Here is a 14,392-nt window from a genome sequence, read left to right as displayed (position 1 = left end):
CGTTAACTTGGCGCTCGGTAGACTCCCTAGCCCCGATCCAACAGCTGCACACGCTTGCTCAGATGCAAATGTCATCGTCACCCAAGGCGATGGTGAGCGATTCGTTGATTTGAAGGCTACATATCCTCAGGCTGACCATTTGGCTAGATGATGACTGATGACAGGTAGGTAGATTTTATACGTGCATCGAATGTAGGCTTTTGACTATTTCTCAGCTGTGTATAATCATCCAGCTGGTTCGCGAATGAAGGACTGTGAAGAAAGCCACTTTTCCTTCTAAAAGATAGCTACAAATATATCATAATCAAGCCAGGAACGTACCATTTTAAGTACACGGAAGAGTGCTCACGCTGGGAATAACGTACAAATGACCATTAACTTCTTGAATTACCCAGAAATAGAGATTTACGTTGTTGCGTAATCGGCATGCTAACTCAGTCAAAGTGCAGTAATATTTTAAGCACTACAAATACACACTCGAAAAATCCGTAAGTACTTAATATACAATGTTTACATACTAAGTATTTATATACTAGTCTAGGATGAATCTTCAAATTTAATGACTATTCTATGGATAAGAGCATGTTACCTCCTCCCCCCGTCCTCCTCCTCCTCCTCCTCCCCCTCCTCCCTCCTCCCTCCTCCCCCCTCCCCCTCCTCCTCCTCCTCCTCCTCTTCGCCCCGTTCGTTAGCCTTCTAGATGTACGTCTTGCCTATTATTTAGTTGATCTGATAGTATCTGATACTGAATTTCAGATTATCTAAGTTAGACCGATACAATTTTTTTTTTGAAGATCCAACGACCATTATAGTTTGTTGTTATTCTTTCTTCGCAAGCAACTCTGAGCATGAGCCATCCGGCCTAGAATCGTATCAATGTCGAAACGATTGCACCTGCTATTAAAACATCATTTACTGAATCGTACCAAAACGGCCATTTAGGACAGGCTTTTTTTAAGGCTTAAATATACCTTAAAAAGAAATCTATATCATCATTTCATATGTTTTACCTTTAATTTACGCTTTATAAATAATACGGCGTTATGTTAATTGAATTAACTTGAGATTTAGCTGGCACGTTCGTTTCGTACAATGCGATATAGCAGTTCCGCTTCAAAATGGCGATAAGTAACCTGGCCTTTAGTTGAAAATATGCTCCACAATACCACAGCTATCCTGCGTAATGTAGTACGGAAGCGAAAAGAAACTTTTGGCGGATTTTTTCATTCTGCTTATCCCGGTATGATAGGCAACGATACGAACAATCGTCAGTCGGAACGGTGCCATTAACCCGTCGCTGGGGGAGAATACAGGAAGTAGCATGCAGAAAACATCTGTAATGTCCAGTAAAGCCGGTTGGTCTGCTGCTAGCTATATTGACCATATTTATCCAACCGACTCAGGCTCAACTGGCGGAGACGGAGCCGGATAGAACAGGAAACGTAGGCAAAGAGGCTGCTTCGAGCACGGTTATATGGCTCTTACCATGCTAGCCTCCATGGCCTTTATGACATAGAACTGTAGTACTTAGGGTCCTTGGTGGTCGTCTACCAATAAAATATGACTGCGAATTAAGCGCCGTTCTGTTCGACCAAGCAAACCGCTATGACCATGCAGGCGGTTCCATTTTACCCCGTTTTGATCCTTGTACTCTGTCCTCTTAGTTACGTTCGTTGCCTTTCCATATAGTGGCCAACTGACGTTCAAGTCCAGTATGTAAGTGAGCGACGCCAAACGAAGATCCTTTTTGAGTAGTAGGACGCTCGAGAGGGCGTCTTTCCACTCTTCCACCCTAGTCCACTGTAAGCTTTGCCCGCCGCCGCCCGCCTCCCGTTTCAGAGTGGGAAAGGCTAATTTAGGTAAAAAAAGCCCTCTGGGACTACCAAGAGCCCCTGGTCTTATCTCTGGGCATGTCCCGTCCAGCTCGGGCTAACAGAGGTGTATGTGTGTCCCTGAATGCATGTGCGTGATAGGGCCGAAGGCTTAACTACAACCAAGCATGGCCTCCAAGCAAGCGGACAATGACAAGACTAACGCTGTGTTGGCAGAGGTTGTGTCCTGGCGTACAGAAAGCCCACTCTTGCTGCAACCCGTTATCCATCTATGCGTCCTCCTTGAGCTACTCGAAGAACAAACCACAGGCTCTCAGGAACAGCTCAGTGCCGAATTTTCGCTCTACTGCCTTCACTTTGAACGTACAGAGAAGAGATCTACGGCTGCTATAGCGATTTAACGTTAGAAACGGTCGACAAGTACCAGACGAGCTGAACTTGGAGATGAAGAGTGCGCACGCCACCTTGTTACTACAGGAATGCCTAGACGTACGTACTTCTACATTTGTAGATGCGGATATGTCAGACTCAAGATGATGAAATAGGGATTTTGTATTGAAAAGAACGCAGAACACAGGTGTGCTTTCTAGCCTAATATATGTGCGAAGTGCAATTGGGTTCTACTATGGGTCTTCGTTACTAATAATCCTTGATCGTATGACTTGTGATATAGAATAGTTGAATACTCGCGCAATGCGTATATCTGAGTCAATCAGAGAGTTTACGTTAACCTAAGAAAACGATATTTCTGGAAAACAGAATATTAAGAATTAAATGGTAGTCAGGACCTGATGCGATAAACACGTACTCTAGTTGTTATATGAAGTACCATCAACCGCTTTTAATGAAGCTTTCGGGCCTCTTTGCAAATAGATCTATTTATGAAACAGGTGTGGTAAAGCGTATACCCTGTTCGGTTTTAAACATAAGACACTTCAGGACTATCAGTGCATATTTATTTGTAGAAGTTACACCTATATTAAAGTCATTACATAGGTAAAAATTCACTTAACCCAACTTCCAGGTATAAGAAATAAAAGAAAATGACTGTTACTTCGTATCTATAGATGTTCACATTATACTTCTCCCCAATTACAAGTTTGTCTACATGCGCATCGGCCGTAGCACAATGATAGCAGCCAAATATAGACTCCCCTTCCAATATTTTATCTGTGCACAAATATACATGCTGGCGACGGAAACAGGATCTGCTAGCTAAAAATTTCCAGGAACGTTCCTGTCAGGCAGCTGGGTGATCGCTTGTAATAACGAAACTTCGGCTCAAAATAGGACCACATCCTGCTCGTTTCCATTGATCTAAATACGCACCACATACAATACTCTTTACCCTCTACAGAAAAAGAAATTATTAGATGAGCGGAAGGGGTTGCCTGGGTGTGGGGTCTGGGGATCGCTGTACCTCTGTTTCTTTGCAAACCTTCACTCTTTCATTCACTCATTCGCTGCCTCGATTTCTATTCACAGTTTCTTGTTAAAGAGCAATTCACAATCCCGGCGATTCCGCTGGTACGGTTAACTTCAAGCCATTACACCTTTTGAGAGTGCTGTCGCCGACTTCATACCCTTAGGCCAGCGATTCCATATCGTTTCTCATTTGAGCTCTGTTTCGCGGTAGCAGCGCTGCTGTACTATCGTCATCCGTACGAATCTGCTACCCCTACCAAATATATATGACAGGTCAAATGCGGGTAACCGTCCTCGGGTCCGGTGTCCCATGCCGCGTGCCCAACGTGGATCATGGCAAAGATTGAGGTGCGCGCTCGTGGGATCCAGTTGTAGGGGCCTGAGACAAGAAGCAGCTTTAACTCGCCTGAAGGAAAAGTTCAAGACGCTTTTGTGCAAAAAGGCGCAGCGGTGACAAACCAGTAGACACGTGAAAGTCTTCGAAAATGTTAGGGTGTAACAGCGGAAAGTAGGCTAGGGTCATAGAAAGAGTGCGGGTGGCTCGCGTCTATAGATAAAGCATTATTAAAATATGATAGGTCCAATCTATTCGACGACTACTTTATCGTTCTAAAAAAACGTACTGTAGGCCATGCTTGTACCATTCAGGCAATATTTCTGCGCCTATATCGTACTTTTTTATTGATGAGCATATTTATGAGAGCGTATTTAAATGTTAGATGGTGTCAGTCTTTTACAAAAATGCACGTCGTGCATTTAAGCAGACAAAACTGTAACGTGCATGTAAATAGCCAACTATTGACGCTACTTCCCTGGCTCGCGCTGCTTAAAAATCAGCTCTAGCCGTAACTGCTTTGTTACTGGCTTTTAATATTATTTCGGATCTGTTTTACTTAAATAGTTCGTTGGCTTACATCATCTAATAAGAGATCTTCTGAATTGAAACAAGAAAGCTTTTTTTTTTTCTAACTTGATAGTTTAACTTCTCAGAGCAATTATTTCGGCGTATTGGAGGTAACGCCCCCAGTATTTGATAATTATCTTTATATAGACTTATTTAAATGCCCATAACGATGTGTCTTGAATGTCTACTATTATTTGTTATTTAAAGTTCTTGTTCGTGACAACTTTCGGCCATTTATTAGGTTCCAAATAAAAAAAAAACTCCAATAATTCCTGTACAATTTATGAGATGTGTCCTAAAAAAATTTTACTACATCTTTCAATGAAATCATTACAGAACGGCTATTCGAGCTATGAATTAGGACCAAATAGTGAAAGTATCGCATTTTTATTCGATAGAAAACTTGAAATTAATAAATATATGTATGGTTGCTGTGATTTTAGTAGGCAGTCTGTCTAGAGAGACAGAATGTGGCTCCAGAGAAGGTTCTGAGACGAGTGAATTTGGAGAGACCGGGGAATTATAGTTTGGTCACACACAGCAAAAAAGTTCTCAATACTCAACATAGAAACGAAAAACCCTAAAAAAATCCTTCGCTTAGAGTCTGTAAGCCTTAGTCGATGTATTTGAGGTAGTTTGCTCTATCTGAGGAAATCAGAGACGAATTCTATATATATATATATATATATATATATATATATATATATAACAAATTCGAGATTCTATATTCATATATCATTATTTTATACCTAAGTTTCACGTCTGATGTCTGCGTTGTTCGGATATTAGAGTGACCGATACGCCGATGATCAAATGTAAAAGATAAAAGCACCGCTAAGATAGATCGCAGTTTGTTTACTACATACATTTTACGCTATTTCTACTCTTTGGCTGTTCGCGGCGGCGGCAACAGCAACGAAAAAACAAAAACGATACGTCACTAGACTTAGGCACCACCGTGACATACGTACAATATTCGACACAACTCGAATAGTCTTATACAATATATCTTGTCAATTTCGTTTGTTCTTTCCTATTTCTTCTCTATTAAAATTTACTTTAATATCGGACAACACCCGAAAAACAGCGGCGAAAGCCCACCATCTTTTGCTCAATTCAGCTTGAACATAACAGAAACGCCCAATATCACAGCAGCGTCCTGACCAGCCGCCCGCCTTATGAGTATATCACATAACGACACATCGTGCCACAATCGTTACTAACGCTATTATCCATACAAAGACAGAAAATACGTTCTATACGCGCGGTAGAAGCTCGCGGATTGCAATGTTAGGCGCCTCAAAAATGATGATTTAGTCAAAACCGACCGCCTCGTAATCCAACCACATAGATAACACCGCTGAACGGCATGTTACATTCATTTACACTCTGGTGGACAAACCGATATACGCCTGACCATCGGTTGAAGATGAGTGTCGCTAAAGGAAGATTAATTGCAGCTATTTGGAAAGGGGCTGAACAGATGATCTGTGCAGACGGAGCGGTCAAGAGGGCCATCGAAGGGGTGCTCGCTGCGTATGATACGACACGTTAAAGTGCAGACGGCGTGTCATACCACTGGCGATTTCCTTAAAGCGGCCGACTGGCAAGGATCGAGCAATCTTCGTCGATAGCTAGTAAACGAAATGATTAGGTAGTAAGCTAATGCGTTATGTTCTATGAAGGATCAAAGGGAGACGGTTATTTCGGGAGGGATGCAGTGACGATGTGCGAGGTAGTGCTGCTGACTGGCAAGACACATGAGCAATGACCGGTGGAACTGGCCGTTGATGACGCGTATCAAATTGAAGGACGCCCGAGTTATGTGAATGTTTACGTTTAAACGAGAGACGCCTCCTATGTAAATGTTGGGATTATAGAAGGAAGGGCACACTATACAAATTCTCAATGTCTCAATATATTGATGTGGTAAACTGAGACCAAATAAACTAATAAATATGGCGCTTGTACGAAAAAATGCTCATAGTTAAAAGCAAAGACTTCACTGCATATCCTTAAATAGGCACAAACATCAGCTTGACAATATACTATGACTAGAGACACAGTACGGCGTCTTTTGCATATATATTTTAATGTTTTCATGTTGAAACGCTATCTAGGTGTACCCCTACTACCCTATAAACGTAAGTCAGACGCGACTACCGTATAAAAACGAAAAGCTTTGCATTCAAAGCAGAAGAATATGTATTTGCAATATAACCTATTTTTAGTGTCTGTGAAAATACTTATTTTTTGTCTGGCCGGCTTAGTGAGCTCGACTTATCATCCGGGAGTTTGAGGACAAACTGGAGTCTGTGCATGGCCCAGGCTCGGAGCATGATTATGTCTTCTATGATGGGCCTGCTTAGATTCAGACGTCAAATCAAGTCAAGTCGCCTCGCCTGCTACTGCTGCTAGTCGTCGGAAACGAAAAAAAAAAAAAAAAACGAAGTAAACGATATTGCTTCCACATTGAATTCACAGCAATGCAGTGTACCTCGACAAAGTTTAGTGCGATTCCCAGGCCTGCCGAGCCCCAACCCGATGGGTCGCTTTATCCTGCGTTCCATCTTTCCGTCGTACAAACCCGTTCACAGACTCCAACAGATACGCATACGCGCAAACATTCTGCGTCCTGACATTCGAGGTTGGTGTTCATCACGCGCTTGACGCTGGTTCCAGACAACGCGGCGGCCCACAGCGGGTGGTAACAGCAACCCAAACAATGACGATGGCCCTCTGCTCCCGGCGCGCTGCTGGTGGTACCGGCTAGACTACCAGCGTTTTCTATGTAGCGATCCTCCTGGAGCTATTTTTTTACCGCGTATGCAATACTTTCTCGTGCCTATTTTTTATACACATTTCTCCCCTCCGCCCCCCTGCCGTTTTCTTTTCACAGTTAGGTACGTGTCCCTATTCCTGTCCCAAGCCGCTGGTCCTCCTTCGGCAACTGGGATCACCAGGCTTGTTGCTGCGCCCCCCTTTACTCTCTCATCATACTGGCGGCCTCTCTATTTGCCAGTCTTTATATCTGTGCGTCGGTTTGTGGAGATGTATGTACAAGCTAGCCCCTCCACTTCTATTTCGCTCCCCTTCATTTCCGCAGTGGCCGTCCCTGCTCCCATCTTCTCCTCGGCTTTTTTCCTCTGTGAATCGAAATGAAAACTAATGAATAAAAGGGTAGAGTTCATATTTCTTATTCATCTTTCGCCCTCGGGAGTGCACACTTACCACAACTGCTGCTGCTTCTGGCCTGCCGCGCTGCCATAGGCTGAATGTGTGCCCTTTTTTCATAGACAACCGAGGTAAACAGGTAGCCGCCGCGGCAATGCCGCTCGTTCGCAGTCGCCACTGGCGGCCGAGTCCGTTGCCTACACAGGTACACAGTTGTTCCTACCACAGCCGCCAACCGAACTTAACGCAGGTAGGGAGGCGTGCAGCAGTAGCTGTGGCTGGGAATGTCATAGCCCAGCAGGCTATCGCGTTCTCGGCGGCAAATGCAGCAGCAGGTAGAAAAGATTATCGGTGCCTCCTACAGGACGAGACAATCACGTGAAAGGGTAGAAGAAGGGGGTTGAGAGTGGAAGTGGCGTTGGTGGTTGCACGACTTTGGGAGGGGGCGGCTGAAAGGATGTGAAATGCCCAAAGGCTCTAGGCTTCTGAAACAGGTAGAGAGAAAAAGAGAATAAGATTGGAGGCTGGATTGGAGCAAGCCGAGGCAAGCTGCTTCACGCTGGCCTGGATAAATGATACATGCATATGACGCACGCTTCCGTAGTCTTGGCGCTGCACAAATCTTGCCACTACGGACCATCCAGCTGCTCTCCATCATCGGAACTCGTCCTAGATTACTCGCTCCTTTGTTCTCGCTCTAAACACCGCACAGAATAGATGCAGCCTGCATTTGTGACTGCCCTGGTGGGGCAGTGACGTCAGTCCTTCTCATCGTGTGTCACCGCCCGCTCATTTCTGCACTATCGGACGACAAAAAAAAAGAAGGGAAAAAGCTCTCGTCTTTTCCACATCCTCATCCCATCCTGTGTATAGCCTTTATCTGAATTTCGCACCGTGCTTTTCCTTCAAGGCCTTTCTCCAGTAAGCCTAACTGGTGAGGCATCATTTTGAATTTTATCGAATCATATCCCGATTCTACTGTATGAGTGGCTATGCAAAAGGATATGCTTGCTGACGCCTGTATGTATCTGTGTAGGTGTCCCTGGGAATAAGGGTACAGGAACTGTCCTTCGAATTTGCAGCTACCGACTATCGTAATGCATATTGGTGAAGAAATAGAGTTCAATGTGCGGCGGTACTCTACTCCGTGCGCAAGATGACGATAGATAGGAAAACAGAGTCTATGTGAGTAGGATTCATTCCTCGTGTTCAGAAGATTGCGTTACTACCTTTACCTCGTGGCGGCGACTGTTCTTGACCTACCCCTGGCAGCAACAGTCGTAACAGACGCAGCAGCGATCGCATCCGGACCAGTTCGGATCTGCCTTATTGGGGGCAGCAACGGCTTTTGTTGTACCTACCTCTGCTATTTCTGCTGCCCGTCATATTTCTGCGTATGTTCTACACACACATACGATAAATATATTTACATACACACCTAATACCGACAGTGGAATATAACAAATTGCTATGCCAGCTGAGGTATACCACTGCCTCTACTTGGAAGCAAACTTACGAATAGGGAAAATAATGGATAAATAGCAGATGACACAGGCGAAAAAGGCAGTCGTCTGTACAGAATAAAGCAACATGACACTAAGCACTGTGGCCTAACGACGGCAAGTCTTGGGGCGCTGAAACCCCTACCTACTCCGTTCAGCCGTAGTTATATGTATGTGATCCCCGTGGTGTGTTCGCTATTTCCCCGTCCCCGTCCCCTGCTTACGGCGTCGACGAGGCGTGCGTGTTATGTTGGAAGAAAAATGATTTTGTAGAAAATTGTCTACTCTACTTGCCTTCAATAAAGTATCCAACATTTAGGGAGACTTAATTGTTTTAGATGCATACGAGTTGCGCAGCCGATGTTGGCTAGGGCTGTTTCTCAAAGGAATCGCGGCTGGCCCTTATCAGCTGAGGCTCACATCACACAAGTAGCCACGCTCACGTTCCACCAAAGGAAAACTAACAGGTTCCAATATATGGGCTTAGTTCACTCATCTAATTAATGTAAATTGTGTACGTATTACATTTTATTGTTTCTTAAAAGGCCATACTTCAGTTCTCTGCCGAAATTAGGGAAGGTTAGACATTAGCAGAGTTGAGAGGATAAGGTGATGTAATGATTCTGCTTGCTAACTAGCAGCATGGGGCAATACGTTGGACGCGTTTCTCTAACATGGCATCTTATTATATAGCACTTAATTATAGTAAAACATCTTAAAACTTTTACGATGGTCCAGCACGTCTGTACTGTTGGATAGCTATCTTAGCTTAGTTTCACTAAATACAGCTTGTTCTGTGGTATGAAACTTATTCGCAGCTTTGGTGTGAATATGAGATAAAGTACCCTTCCGTAGTTCACCCTGGCCGCAAATTTTCGAGTAAACATTTTGCCATCAGTAGATTTCAAGTTGTGATAGTCGTTTGTCTAGGCTTAGCTTCATGGCAATATCGCCTAGCTTGAATACATCTGAATGTTCATACTAGCTTTATAAGTCCATTAAAGAAGTTTGTTTAATGTAACTTATGTAAGTAGATGCCGATTGTCATTCGTGCTCGACTGAGTCAGCCTTCTAATCGAATATTATCGCAGCTTCAGACGTAACGCTACAAATATTTCTCTAGACGTCAGTCTGTCTTCGGATCACAATTAAAAAGTAAGAGAGATAACCTCAATATGGAATAGAAAGGTTTCTTAGAATCAGAAACAACAAGCCTCGCGGATCTAAGGTGCCTATATTGTGTCGGGTAGGTGTATCCATGTCTTTGAGCTTTTAGAATTCTGCTTAGTAAGCCTAAAATACGTAAACTATGTACGTATATAGTTTGTGTATCTTCTGCTATTTTAATGGGTGTACATCAACGGTATTCCTACGGTCAAATAAACTTTTTTTTTAATTGCCTTTGCTCTACTTTGTGTATATTTTTATAGCGTGACGTCTCTAAGAAAAACAGGTTTTAAAGGGAAGCTTTTGTAATGATTTAAGTAAGCCAAAATGTTTGTGCATATATTTTAAGCTCTCTTATAGGACTTATTCAATGCCTTACATTGCGTTCCTTTGGAAACCTAGTCCAACCACCAATAATCTTTGCAATTACATGGGTGAGCTGTTAGCTCCGAATATTGTCTTTAGCCAATTCGATCGAATGTCTTATTCCCTAATAAATGTATTTCCTTTACTCGTCTGTATCGTTCTTGTAGACAGTGGCTCTAGTCGACGATATCGCCTAACCCACAAATTCCGCCGGTTTAGCTCCGTCGTGAGGATGTTGTTCGAAATGTTTCACAGTGCCAGCCTTCACGGGGCTATCAGTACCGTAGCCCTGCTGTGTATATCTTCTCGTATATATATGTATATATAATTGGATTAGACAGGAAACAAGACGGATTCAGCTTCAGTCCCACTCCTGGGCGACGCTTTGACCCGTCCACAACCGGCAAGACTGTCAAACGCGCTGACTACTAGCTGACTTCAGACCTGCAAGAGCATTTAAGAACCGAAAAAACTACCTGAAAAAAGGCTCTTGACTGACTTTAATCTTAAATACAATAGGATGAGAAATTCGACCCGCCTGAACTTCAAGTAATTGTGACAGCAGTGAGAGAGAGATCTCGCCAACCTGTTCGCTTTTTTAGATGAAGTTGGGTAACTAGGACCCGGTTGGACGCGAACAGCTGTAGCAGCAGTAGTCCTAAAAGTAAGGGCAAGGCCAGTGATCACGAGACAATCTTTCTGAAGAGCAGGAAGACACACCCAAGCACAAAATTCAAATTAACAAAAGAAGTAATCGCTTTGAGAAAATACGTGACACTTCCATCAATGTTGGTGGGCTTAAGATTGACGTGGTACTTATGAGTTATCTGAGTTGTAGGAAGAGTTACATGACTCTCGTCAAGCAGCGCCTTCGAGGCCTACTGCTAGCCATATGTATTAAGCTATTGCACATCTGGGCTGTTTATACTTATTGATTTTTATATACTAGATTAATTGTCTCAGCAGTCTGAGTACGTATTACGTAACCAAATCTAAAATTTGCGATGTACCAGGAGACCATTACCGGCAACCCTATGTCTGGACATATAAATATAGGGCTATGATGTCAAAGTTTTGTCATTGGTAAGTACAGTCACTTGGATATCTCGCGTTTACTAAATTGAATTGAGATATTGAAATCGTTATGATTGATGAACATGCAAAAATAATTGGCCAACAGTGGTTACTGACGGTAAAAGAAGTCTACACTTACTCGGTCCCTCTATTTCCTAGGGGGACCGAGTTTCCCCTCTAAACTTGTTGCACACCTTGGGTTTATCTGCAAAAGGTTCGCACTCTTGAGTAACACGCTTTTGAAAAAATACACTATAACTCAACTAGTTGACCGTGTTCTAGGTACCCGGTTTACCATATATGTAGCACAGGCCATGTTTTATCATATCGCCAGGCTACACAGATCATCGACATGGCCGTTCTCGTGTGCGTTGCCGTTTGTTGAACGTAGATCGACGCCACACGCGTAGAGGGTATAGCATATTAAATAACCTGTCCATAGTACTACTGGCACAATACGTTTCGTGGAAAGTCAGTCACCCTGATAAAGTCAGAACTTTTTTATATCAGTTTAGTTCGTTTGCATGACCAATAAATAGTAACAAACTGACAAACGTATTTTACGGTAAAGGACAACTTTTACAAAGACCTTTTTCATATATGTAATTTTATCATGTACGTAATAGTATTATATAATAAAATGCGCGTCTTAACCGTATTGCTGAATAAGCATAAGAAATTAAATTGCTCTATATTTGGGTCGCCCTGGACACTTTTTTCTAACGGTCTCTTAAAAACTGGTTCTTCTTTAATCCTCGATACGTACGAGCGCTTAAACTTGGGACGTTCAATTAAATTAAATACAGGACGAATAGCGCAACCATATTATATTTTTTTATGGTCCTTTACGGATAGATTATTGCTCCTTGTATTGTCAAATCTCTGCCATAACTCTGAAGTTTCTCATTTGTGTTGGTATTTTATAGCAGACGGTATTTACCTGATTTGACTGTTCCATAAAAGCTTTGTATTACAACGATTTATTTATTCTGGTGGTAAGTTTTCGCAAAAAAAAATCACGCACGCGTCCTTAGCTCTCGCAGTTAAAAGCTCTCCTAGTTCTATACTAGACGACCGTGGTAATGCGAAAATGCTTATCTAAAACCTATTTGTAAGTACAATGATCGGCAACTCCTTCACCACATACCTGAAATCTACATTCGAACACTACGAAGAAAGGTCAGAAAACAGAAGAAAAAACCCAGAAGCTGAAAAAAGTCGACATAACAATCTGCACTACATGGGTCTTCTCTCCGCTTCTATAATTTCTAGTTTGGCGCGCAATTTTTTCTGCGTCAATGGTTTGCAAACGCCGAAATGGATATTCGTCCTCACTGCTTGATTTAGTGCATCAAGGACTCCCTTCATCGATCTTACGGAGCGTATCAATCATCCTCAACGGCACAGGAACGTTATAGGGAATTACGTTCCGAAGGCTGGTCGACAGGATCGATGAAATTGAAGGCTTGGTCTTATGAGAGCACCCCAATGGCGAGGGGTTCGTATCCTGCCAAGAGTACCCTGTCCCATACGCCGACCAGCTAGCTGGAATCGATTGGTGATAACTACGACTATTTAAGGTAGCCAAGTTGACGAGGGACACAGACCGAGTGAGCTCTATGTTCGAAGTGACGCTACTTCTGCTTTGGTACCGTCTCACCGACTGATGGCCATTCCTTCCTGTTGTTTTGTTCCTCCATTAATACTAACTATTTTTATATTGCCGACGGTACCCATATAGATGGTGTCTTACTTTGTAGCGACGTCAATAGAGTATTGATTGGTCGAGGAAACCGTACCGTTCAAGCAGCTGACCGAAAAGCGGATAAGCTGAGATAGGTTGCTGTGCATGCTCCCCTCCGATCCGACGATGCACGCTCCTAATAACGTAAATCTGACGCCTGCTGTCAATAATAGTGGCCGTCACTGTTGATGCTAATTCAAAAGGGAATTCTTGATCAATACAAAGTATTACGAGATGATAATATCTTCGTGGCACAACCATTCGTCCGCATATATTGCCAATTACAATTCAAGCCAAAAATTGTAGTGTGCATAAAAACTTCAAAGGTAAACGTACTTTGAATAGATCTGGACAGAGCTTTTGCAATTAAATGGGACAGAAAGAGTAAGCTTTTATTTACGACAAACTAAGTTGATCAGAGTTGATCGGCGTAACTAGTTTTAATATAAATGCGGAATTTTAATATAAGCGATAACATATTGGTCATTGTTGGTGACAAGCAGTGGTCAGTAACGGACATGAGTCCTTGTTTCCTTTTGAACCTCGTAAGTTTCTACCCATCCTTGCCGTTCCTCAGTTCCAGTTACGCCTTTTGCCGCTTTAACTTCGTTCGCCCGAGGGTGTCTGCGCCTTTAAGCGTACCACACTATCGCCTGAGTCGATCACTCGTTTCATTACCTTTTGTCCAGCAAAACCGTCGGGTTGTTGCTCATTGTGTGCTGATGTTGCAGCACAAACATCCTCCCCGCGGAACCCCTCTCTTCCCGACTCCGACATTTTCCATTTGATGCTTCCTGTCCTGTTTGGTCTCTCTAAATAAAGAGTAATTTAATTATGTCACGGTGGTGTCGAAAACAGTGGTAACAGCAGCAGTGGTGACTGTGGGAGAAACGAACGGGATATGTTTGTCTGGATGGATAAAGTATAGATGCTACTCCTGAGAATGGAGAAGAAACCAGTCGGTACTTTGCCTGACTGTGTCATTTAAAATAGAAGGCAAAAATCGAGCGAACCCGCGTGACATGGATACAGCAAAGTGGCAGAAATGGTCAAATCAAAAATTCAAAGAAGCAAATAAGACTCAGTAAGATAGTAAGCGACGAGAAAGATGGTCGTTGTTCGAACGCTGGCAGTGTCCCCGAACTGGCTTACAGATGCAAAGAACTAGTTAAGTTATGCACGGAAGTTAGGGGGGCAAGAACAT

At 43.0% G+C, this 14,392-nt stretch overlaps 1 protein-coding gene across 3 annotated transcripts in view; it reads left to right on the top strand.

The window, feature by feature from the left end:
• The window catches only part of LOC147754830 (uncharacterized), a 141,078-nt gene that overhangs the window by 63,291 nt on the left and 63,395 nt on the right, over positions 1 to 14,392 (top strand). The window lies entirely within an intron of this gene.

This window comes from Varroa destructor, unplaced genomic scaffold, assembly GCF_002443255.2.
Source record: "Varroa destructor unplaced genomic scaffold, Vdes_3.0 BEIS01000006.1, whole genome shotgun sequence".
NCBI lineage: Eukaryota > Metazoa > Arthropoda > Arachnida > Mesostigmata > Varroidae > Varroa > Varroa destructor.
This window is presented reverse-complemented; position numbering and strand designations above follow the sequence as displayed.